Below are 10,430 nucleotides of genomic sequence, written 5' to 3'. Positions count from 1 at the left end.
TTAATAGAATGAATGTACAGAGAAGTAGGAGAATATAGTAGACCTGAAAAGCATTATGAACCAATTCAACATCATTGAGATTTATACAATTTTCACACAACAGTAGGATAAATTCTATTCAAGTTCCCATAGACTATAAACTAGGAGATACTGGAACATATCCAGAGACATAAGACCAGGTACAGAAATTTCATGGTGTTGAAAGTCATAGAGTCTATTCTCTTATTACTGTGGAATTATGTTAGAGATCAAAAGATATTTGAAAATAACCCACATATTTTCAAGTGCAGTATGATATTTAACAAGAGAAAGCTTTGACTTAGCTGTTGAAAGCCTCAATAAAGTTAGAAGACTGAAAAAACACAGAGGCTGATTGCAAAGAAGAAAGCATTTAAATGATAAATATCAAGATGAAAAATTAATATCAAAGATACTTAAATCCTTTGTATTTGGAAATTAAATGTCTGCTTTTAAGTGAGGGATATATTTAAGAAGCCATAACAAGGAAAATTAGAAAATATCTGTAATAGAATAAAAATGATCCCTAGCTTCTTTACTGCTCAGTTGTCCTGGCCCCTTCCCTTCATCCCAACTCAGTACTAGAGGATGCTGGAGGTACTCTCCTAAGAGCCCGGGGAACCTGATGGTGGGGGCCTAGGCTTTCCTGTATCTACCAGCAGGAGCTCTGTAGGTGTCTGTCAGTGCCATGATAGGAGGACCCCATGAGCCTGACATCATTTGTGAGAAGCTAAGAGAATTGTCTGAAATCATCTCCATGGCTGGCCCAGTGGTACCACAGATGTGAATCTGCGGGCTTGGCCTGGCTGTTCCAGGAGGACAGTATTGCTCATTGTGGCCACCTTTGCCCTGTCCATGGCTGCCCTGCTGATGGCAGGCTTTCCAACTAGACTGTGGTCTGGTCTCACTCACTCACTGGATGTTTGAGTTAGTTTTCCGCCCTCCCTCCCTTCCTCCTTCCCTCCTCCTCCTCTTCTGCAGTTCCCAGTTACAAGCAACAGAAACAGATTCTGGAGCATTTAAAAAAATGAGGAAATACACTGGCAGGATTACCAAGGACACAATCATGTTTGGAGAGAGAAATAGGAAAAACAAGTGGGACCCTGTATTGGAACTGGCCACGGGATAAACCTACTCTGGCCATTTTTAGTGGTCACTGTGTTCTAGATTTAAATTGCAGGGAATGAACATCTGGGTGTGCTCACCAGGCTAAATCCAATGAGGAAGAGAAGTCCTTAAAAGAAACTGAGGGTGCTGTTAGGAAGGAGAGTAGGTGCCAGGCCTCCACCAGACCATCTGGATGTCCACCAATGGGGGGCTTGGTGTGGGCACAGTGAGACGCCGAGCCCCTCCTCTTGTAATAGGGAAGAACAAGTGTGACCCCGTATTGGATCTGCCTCTTTTACTCTAACCTTTACATTCCATTGCTTTGAATACAAGCTAATCACTAAAGGGAAGTTGCCTGTAAGCGTATTATACATAATGGTCCATCTCTGGGAACCCTGCCTCCCAGGTAATGAGGATTAAGCTAAAATACCTTTGTTTAGGTCACAAGAAACATCCTGACCAGGCCCACCTGGATGCAGGAAGAAATGAATACATCCCCAAACTAGGAGTTTACCCCCTCCTCTTTTAGTGTAAAAGAAGCCTGAGTTCTAACCCAGAGAAGATGATTCCTTGGGACACTAGTCCGCCATCTTCTCAGTCTGCTGGCTTTCTGAATAAAGTTGCTATTCCTTGCCCCAAAGACTCATCTCTCAATTTACTGGCCTGTCATGGGGCGAGCCGTATAAGTTGGACTCAGTAACACTCTCAGGGTGCAGTCAAGTGAGGGGGACAGCCACAGAAACAGGGGCACCTGGGGTGGCTGGGGCTGTAGGGTCGCCGAGTAGAGGCTCTCCCCAGAGAAGAGAGAGAGGAGTTAGAGCAGAGGTTGGGAAAGACAGGTCTCTGGGTGACATAACATCTTGAGATGCCAGGGAAATCCACACTCACCTTGCAAACATCCATTTGTACCAACTTACCATCCTTCTGCCAAGAATCCTGTTGAGTTTTGGCCAAGTCAGGACTCCCAGTGAGGTTGTGAGGGTCCAGACATGGCTTTTGACTGCTGTGGACGATGGGGACCTGTGCCTGGCTTGACCCTCCATGTCCAGTAGTCCATGCAGCCTTGAGGAGGAAGTCCCTGCCCCTCTGCAGGATCTTGCTGAGGGGACCGGCTCACGATCCAGCTGTAGCCATTGTACTCTGCCCTCCCTGGTCCTCCCAGACCCACGGCTACTCAAGCACATGCCTGTGGGCCCTGGGGGGACTCCCTCTAGCTTCTGCCCAAACCATCCTGGGGTCTGGTCCTTCTGCCCACAGCGTAAGGAAGGGTGGAGAAGAGGAGATTGACATTTGATTGTCATCCTGCCCTCCCTCCCCCTCTCCTCCCAAGAGCATATTTCCTAGCAACCACCTGCAGCAGATCAGGAGCGAGAGGCATATACACAGATGCTAGGTTACTCTGCAATTTTGTGGGTGCTTACCTGAGACTGGGAAGTGTCCTTCACTTCTTTCCTGCCCGCCCACCTTCCACCCTTGTAGAAATGTCATTGCCACATAGACCAGGTGGACCAGTCCAGCCAGGGCCAATGAGTCATGGAATCTAGAATCGTGACACTGAGATAGGGCTTAAAGTGGAGGGTCATGTGGGTACAGGGGTGCTAGCTGCTGGAGGATGAGCAGCGGCTGAGGACCATAGCAATTAGTGGTGGGGGTAGAGGGGGAGGGAGATGAGGAAGTAGGGGAGGAGGAGGGAGGATAAGGGAGGGTGGGGAACATAAATTTCTTCTTTCTCTTCAGTTTTGTCATTTTTTTTGGCTCTGCTGGATGTTCATGAGGTGCCCAGGCTTAGTTGCCCTGTGTAAGTGGTATCTTAGTTTTTCCACCGGCATCCCCTGCATTGGAAGGTGGATTCTTAACCAATGGACCACCAGGGAAGTTCCTCTTTCCAGTTTCTCACGAACTGGTATATATGTCCTGTCCATGGGCTCTTCCATTCCTGACATCCTTGTGACACCTGTGCTCCCACCTGTGTTGTTTGGGTGAGTTTGAGGAGCTCCTATGTACCAAAAGAAGAAAGAATCCTTGATTGAGGCACCCAGCAAATACCGGGAACAGTGTGCAGCAAACTGCTCTCTCTAAGGTGTGAGAGTCCCTGAAACTCTTTCACACAGATTATCTGTTGGACAAAAGAGACAGGTATTGCAGTGGTGTATATGAAAGATAATGAAGGTGACTCCCTGCAAAAGAATAAGGAAATGAAATTTCCGATGCTCTATGAGATTCTGTTTTTTCAAAAAATTCAATTTACTTAAAAAAAAATCAATCTGGTAATATTGATTAGAATAAAAAGTACACACACCATTTGACCCAGCAGTACCACTCCTGGAATCTATCCCACAAGAGCACTAGCTTGTAAGGGCTTATATACAAGGATGTCTATTGCAGAAAAAACTAGGGAAAAAAACTGTAGATAAGAATTTTGTAAATTACACTTTCTCTGAGTTCTATGTTCCTCATACTGTTAAGTGTGTGTGTATAAAAAGGATTCTGAGTGCAAACATGCTTCAAAAACACTGATTTATACAAACAGGTGTGTTTATCATGGGCTTCTTGGAGCTCTTAAGATGCTTATTCAGGTATTATTTTTATGCAATATTTATTGAGTCCCTACTATGAGCCAGGAGTTGTATTAGAGAAAAAGCACAATGATCAAGACAAATCCTTACTTTCAGGGAACTTGATGTTGCTATTGAATCAGTCATTTCAAGAGTGATGAAATTCTGTCACCAAAGAGGAGGGCAGGAATCTGGGAGTTCACTGGGCCAGTTTGGCTTAATCGAGACTCAGAGAAGGGTATGAGAAACTGAAAGAAGCCCTAGGCTGGAACAGACAGTGAAAGGGCTGGGGGCCTGGGGTGAGTTGGGGGAGGACTAGGGGGAAGAGGAGGCCAAACCTGGGAGGAGCCAGGTTTCTGTTCAGCCAGGTCTCTACTCCAAAAGCATGTAATGGAAGCTAAGGAGGATTTAAAAAAAAATTTGTTTTAAATTTATTTTTGGTTGCACTGAATCTTCATTGCTGTGTGGGCTTTTCTCTAGTTGTGGTGGGCAGGGGCCACTCTCTAGTTGTGGTGGGTTCTTGTGTTGCTGAGCACAGGCTCTAGGCCCATGTGCTTCAAGCATTGCAGCTCCCAAGCTCTAGAGTATAGGTGTAATAGTTGGTGCACACTGGGCTTAGTTGCTCCACGGCATGTGGGATCTTCCTGGACTGGGGATTGAACTTGAGTCTCCTGCATTGGCTGAAGGATTCTCACCCACTGCACCACCAGGGGAGCCCTCAGGAGGACTTTTTAAAGACACCTTTATTGAGGTGTAATTTAAATACCACAAACTCTATTTTATGTGTATAGCTTGATGAGCTCTGGTAACTTTATATACTTGTGCAACCATCACCACAATCTAATATTAGAATATATTTATCACCCCCCAAAGTTCCCTTGTGTCCACTTATGGCCAATTCCCATGCCTACCCTTGGGCAGCCACTGGTCTGCCTTCTGCCTCTAGAGTTTTGCCTTTCCTAGAGATTTCATATTGATGGGATCATACAATATATTGTTCCATATGCCTGGCTCTTTCCATCTGACCTGTTTTTGAGATTCATTCACCTTGTTGCAGGTAGCCATCCCTAGTTTTTCTCCTTTTAATTGCTGAATGGTATTCCACTACATGGATGCAACACATTTGTTTATCCAAGCACCAGTTGATGGACATCTGAATTTCCCCAGTTTTTGGGTCTAGTGAATAAACATTTACATACAAGTATGAGTGGACACAAGCAAGGATACCTAGGGTTGATCAGTTGGTTCTAACCATTCCAGCGGGTGGTGGATGGCAGCTCACTGTGGTTCTCTGAAGATTGACAAGGCTGAGCATCCCTTCCTGTGCTTGTTTGTCATTCCTGCATCGTCTTTGGTGAAGTGTCCTTGTTTCTAGGATTCTATGTTTGGTAACTTGCTTGAAGGATTTGCAGGACTCAGAGGCAGTTACCTGTCTTGGCAATGAGTCACTACAGTGAGGGGACACACAGCCGGGCCAGCCATGGGAAAAAAACACATCGGGAGGACTGTGGAGGAGCCCAGGTGAAGATATCCAGAGTTTTACCTCCTGGGAAGAACATGCACAGAACATGCTTTTTCCTTCAGTGGTGAAATGCAGCAACACTGTGTATTGTTTCTGCAGTGAAGGCTTCCTGAGACTTAGAATCCAGGGTTTTTTTTTTTTTTTCATGGGCTGGTGATAGAGGCACTCTGCCTGCCCGACCTGCCATGATTACTGACATTCCAAACTCTTAGAAGGAAGGCAAGTGTTCACTACAAATCACACTGCTTGTACAAACAGTGTAGGCAAGCTGGTCCAGTGCCCCAGGCAGACAAAACAGCCTTATCAGTTAGACACGTAGGCAATGTTCCAAAAGCCAATTTCTCAGATGCCAGCCAAGGGCCAGCCTTCTGTAATGCTACATCAGGCCTGCTATGTTAACCCTTTCCTGAACATGACTAGTCAAATCTTTGGGCCGTTTTTAATTAGGGTTTTAGTCTTGTTTCTTATAGCTTCGTACATATACTAGGGGACTTCTCTGGTGGCTCAGATGATAAAGAATCTGCCTGTAATGCTGGAGACCCAGGTTTGATTCCTGGTTCAGGGAGATCCCCTGGAGAAGGGAACAGCAGCCCCACTCCAGTATTCTTGCCTGGAGAATTCCATGGACAGAGGAGGCTGGTGGGACACAATCCATGTGGTTGCAAAGAGGTGGACAAGACTGAGAGACTAACATACTAGACATCAGTCATTTATTAGATCTACATTTTGTAAACATGCTCTTAAAGTCTGTGGCTTCTATTGGAGTCTCCTGGTGTCCCTTGGGGAGAATATGGGCAGGGAAGGAATATATACCCAGTTTTGTACACACACATGACTGCTCTGGCCCCAATATAGAGAAGGGACCACAGGGGCTGGGAGTGGTGGTGGGCCAGATAAGAGATGACGGAGGGTCTGGCTTGAGACGGGACAGGATAGATGGAGAAAAGAGGCTGCATATGAGGCATGTGCAGAAAGTAAGACTGACAAGGCATGCAAATGCTCATAATGGATTTCCAGCAGGAGAAAGAGAGGTAGGGCTCCCCAGACTTGTCCAAGAAACACGGTACTATTGTTTCTAATAGCGATACAGAACACTGGGATTTCAGTGTTCTGATAATTTGGGAAGGGGGGGACCTACCAGATTAACTTTAGGGTCCCTTCTAGTGCCACAAACAAGGCTTCTGGGGATTATCTTAACAATTCTAAAATATTCTGAGGTGTGTGCCTAAGTGCATTATGATTGATTAAGATCACACACACACATATATATATATATCTAACATGCAGAGCTGTGGTCCAAGAAAATAACATGACTGAAATGGAACATGGTCTATGCATTGAGACCCTTGCAAAAAGCAAAGGCAGAAACACTGTTAGCATAGAAAGTGTGAGGCTAGGGAGAAGAAATTCATATTCATGTATTAACTCAATTACCATGTGTGCCTTGCAAATCCGGAGCACTATCTGTTTAAAATGGGATTTCACATCATTCTGTCCCAAGTGACACAGACAGGATTATAAATGAAAAATCTTTTCCTCAGGCCAGGATACAGAGCTGCGCTCACTTGGGCAGCATACCTAGCACAGGAGAACCTTTATTTAAGGCTGGAAATTCTATTTACCCAGGAGTCCAAACCACTGTTTTATCTGTTCTCGCCGAATAAACAAAACACCCTGGCAAACAAGATGCAAAGAAGGCCTGAAGGAATGGAGGAGAATGTGAAATCAGGTATGCAGGTCAGTGTCAATGCAATAAATCAGGAGCACAGCAGTGACATGTATTTTTTCTTCTGATACTAAAAAAAGGGAGGCTATGTGAATCAATGAGACAAGTGAGAGTGCAGAAATATACATGTATATATAGTTGATACTATATATATATATATATATACATATATATATATACACACACAATATAGTAGATGTATATCTATTGGGGATTATCTTAACAATTCTAAAATATTCTAAATTCTTAACAATTCCAAAATATCTTAACAATTCTAATATAAAATATCCAACAATTCTAAAATATATGTAGATATATATTTACACATATAGTAGATGTATATCCACTATATAAATATATATATGTATGTATATATATAGTAGATCTTTTGTGATGTTTTATTTTAGGGGACAATATATATAAAGGTGGACTTCCCTGGTGGCTCAGTGGTAAAGAATCTGATCGCAATGCAGGAGATGTGGCTTCAATCCTTGGGTCAGGAGGATCCCCTGGAGAAGGAAATAGCAACCCACTGTAGTATTCTTGCCTGGGAAATCCTGTGGACAGAGGAGCCTGGCGGGCTATAGTCCATGGGGTTACAAAAGAGTCAGACATGACAGCTACTAAACAACAACAAATATTAGTCTTAGTAAAGACTACGAAATGAAGCCTTTGCCTGGTGGCAGCCACAAGGTATAACCATGAATCAGACAGGAGATCTTCTCCAGCCTATTTGGGCCTAGTGTCCCTGAGCCCACAGGGAGGCTGGTCAGGGAGACTGATGCTGGCATGCCAGATGCCTACTGTCAGGTCCACACTATAATACTCAACCTCTTCTTAAGGAGGTGCTGATGAATCTAGCTTGTCATGTTGTCTACTTTGCCCTCTCTTGCCACAGGGCCTTTGTGTGTGCTCTTCATTCCACCTGAAAGTCAGTTGCCTCCACCCATCCCCAAGTCTTGGGGATTTGTCTTTCAGGTCTCAAATCCATCCTGTCTTCTCCGCTATCTACACTCTGTCATCAGGGTGAATCCTTGAGTCTTATGGGGCCTAAACTTTGTACAGTCTTGAAGGCCCCTTTCCAGAAAAAGAATAAAAATTTGAATGTGAAATCAGATACCCACATAATTAAGACCCCTCCAGGGTGTTGGAAATGGCCTGGCAAACGAGGAGCTGGAGCTTCAGTTTCCTTTCTTTGCAGGGAAACTGCTGCCTCTGGCTGGCAGAGTACATGGTGGATTTGCCCACTGGAGCCCTCAAGATGATATGAAATCATGTTTTGTCATGGAAATGCTTGATTCCCATCCGTTACAATGGTCTGTAAGCTTCTCAAGGGGTGAGACCATGTCCACCTGCTCACATCATTCTCCTAGTGTTTAGTCTAGTGCCTGGCATAGGCAAGGTCCTCAATAAATGGGATTTGAGTAAATGAATCTTGAAATTTGAATAATTATAATCATAGAACAATTAGCTCCCACTCATTGGGAGTCTCCATTCGTCAGGCCCTGAACATCAGGACTGAGGGTACAGGGTATGATGGAAGACTTGGCCTGTGAAGAAGGAAGAGAAAACTACTCTGGGCACTGGGATTAGAGGGAGACTGAGGTGGGGTGCCTCTGAGTCAAGGATGTAGCTTCTGATTCCTATTGTCAACAGCACTGTGTCCCCCAGTCTTGTTTAGACTTCATGACTGGTAGGGATCCCCCTACCCCCAAACTAGACCTTTGTAAGATACTCAGTTGCCATTTCCTAATCTTCTCTCTTGGGAAGCAGAGACCCCGTCTCATAAACATCCCCCTCCCACTCTAAGCCATAGTCTTAAACTAGTGGGTCTGGTGATTATCTTGGTTAAAATGGGCAGATATTATTACCAGCTACTGAACTGAGGGAGGGATATTGCTAAGCTTTCTACAAGGCACAGGATAGCCCCTCCCAGTGAAGAATTCTCTGGTACAGAATGCCAGTAATGCTCAAGGTGAGAAGCCCTGCCTTAAACCCACAGGCTCCCTCTTCATCACTTTTCCTGGATACTACAGCTGTGTGCTGTTTTTCTCTTTTCCCTCCTTTGCCTTCTGTACTCCACACAGAACAGTGGGGGCTATTTACCAGAGTAAATGTGATGCAGTTTCAGTTATAATACAGTTTATTCAAAACAAATCGAATAATTTTTATACCACTCTGATGGCAGAAAGTGAAGAGGAACTAAAGAACCTCTTGATGAGGGTGAAAGAAGAAAGTGAAAAAGCCAGCTTAAGACTCAATGTTAAAAAAACTAAGATCATGGCATCTGGTCCCATCCTTCATGGCAAATAGAAGGGGAAAAGGTGGAAGCAGTGACAGATTTCCTCTTCTTGGGCTCTAAAATCAATGCAGATGGTGACTGCTGCCAAGAAATTAGAAGACAATTGCTTCTTGGCAGGAAAGCTATCACAAACCTAGATAGTGTATTAAAAAGCAAAGATATCATTTTGCCAACAAAGTTCTGTATAGTCAAGGCTACAGTCTTACCAGTAGTCATGTATATGGATGTGAGAGTTGGACTATAAAGAAGGCTGAATGCCGAAGAATTGATGCTTTCGAACTGTGGTGCTGGAGAAGACTCCTGAGAATCTTTTGGACAGCAAGGAGATCAAACCAGCCAATCCTAAAGGAAATCAAGCCTGAACATTCATTGGTAGGACTGATGCTGAAGCTCCAATACTTTGGCCACCTGATGCGAAGAGTCAACTCATTGGAAAAGACCCTGATGCTGGGAAAGATTGAAGGCAGGAGGAGAAGGGGACGACAGGGGAGGAGATAGTTGGATGGCATCACTGATTCAATGGACATGAACTTGGGTTAACTCCAGGAGATGGTGAGCCTGGTGTGCTGCAGTCCATGGGGTTGCCAAGAGTCAGACATGGCTTGGTGACTGAATGACAGCTCTAGGCCAGTGTATTGAATGGTCTGGGAACCTTATTCAACTACAGAGTAAGTCAGTAGATGTGGGGTGGAGCCTGAGAGTCTGTCTCTCTAACCAGTTCCCCGGGGATGCAAACACTAGGCCTGCAAGTACACTTGGAGTAGCAAATTTCTTGGCACTTAGGATACAGCAGCAAAGAATACAAAGACCCCTGCCCTTGGGGAGTGTCCAGTTGGGCTAGAAGTGTACTGGACCCAAATAAGGGTGGAGAGGTTGAAGTCAGAGGCACTCAGAGTCTTAGAAAATCAGCTGGAAGAGAATGTAGAGGATGTCTAACCAAACTTCCCCATTTTAGAGATTGCAAAACTGAGGCCCACCATAGAGAAGGGAGCTAGTTTACATAATGCAGCTTGCTGTGCCAGCTTTGGGGCAAGTCTGTTTGATTCCTATTCCTCTGAATTAGCAGGGTCCTTGGGGAGCTTCTGAGGGCATAGCTCATCACAGTGGGGAAAGGTCAGCAGCTTAGAGGTTACAGGGGCGTAAGTCTGGAGACTCCCATGGGAGGGCTCCCCCCTCCGCTCTCTTCACAGGGAACCCTGA

Source organism: Odocoileus virginianus, chromosome 4, assembly GCF_023699985.2.
Source record: "Odocoileus virginianus isolate 20LAN1187 ecotype Illinois chromosome 4, Ovbor_1.2, whole genome shotgun sequence".
Classification (NCBI taxonomy): Eukaryota; Metazoa; Chordata; class Mammalia; order Artiodactyla; family Cervidae; genus Odocoileus; species Odocoileus virginianus.
The sequence above is the reverse complement of the archived record's forward strand: the minus strand, read 5'-3'. Positions refer to the sequence as shown.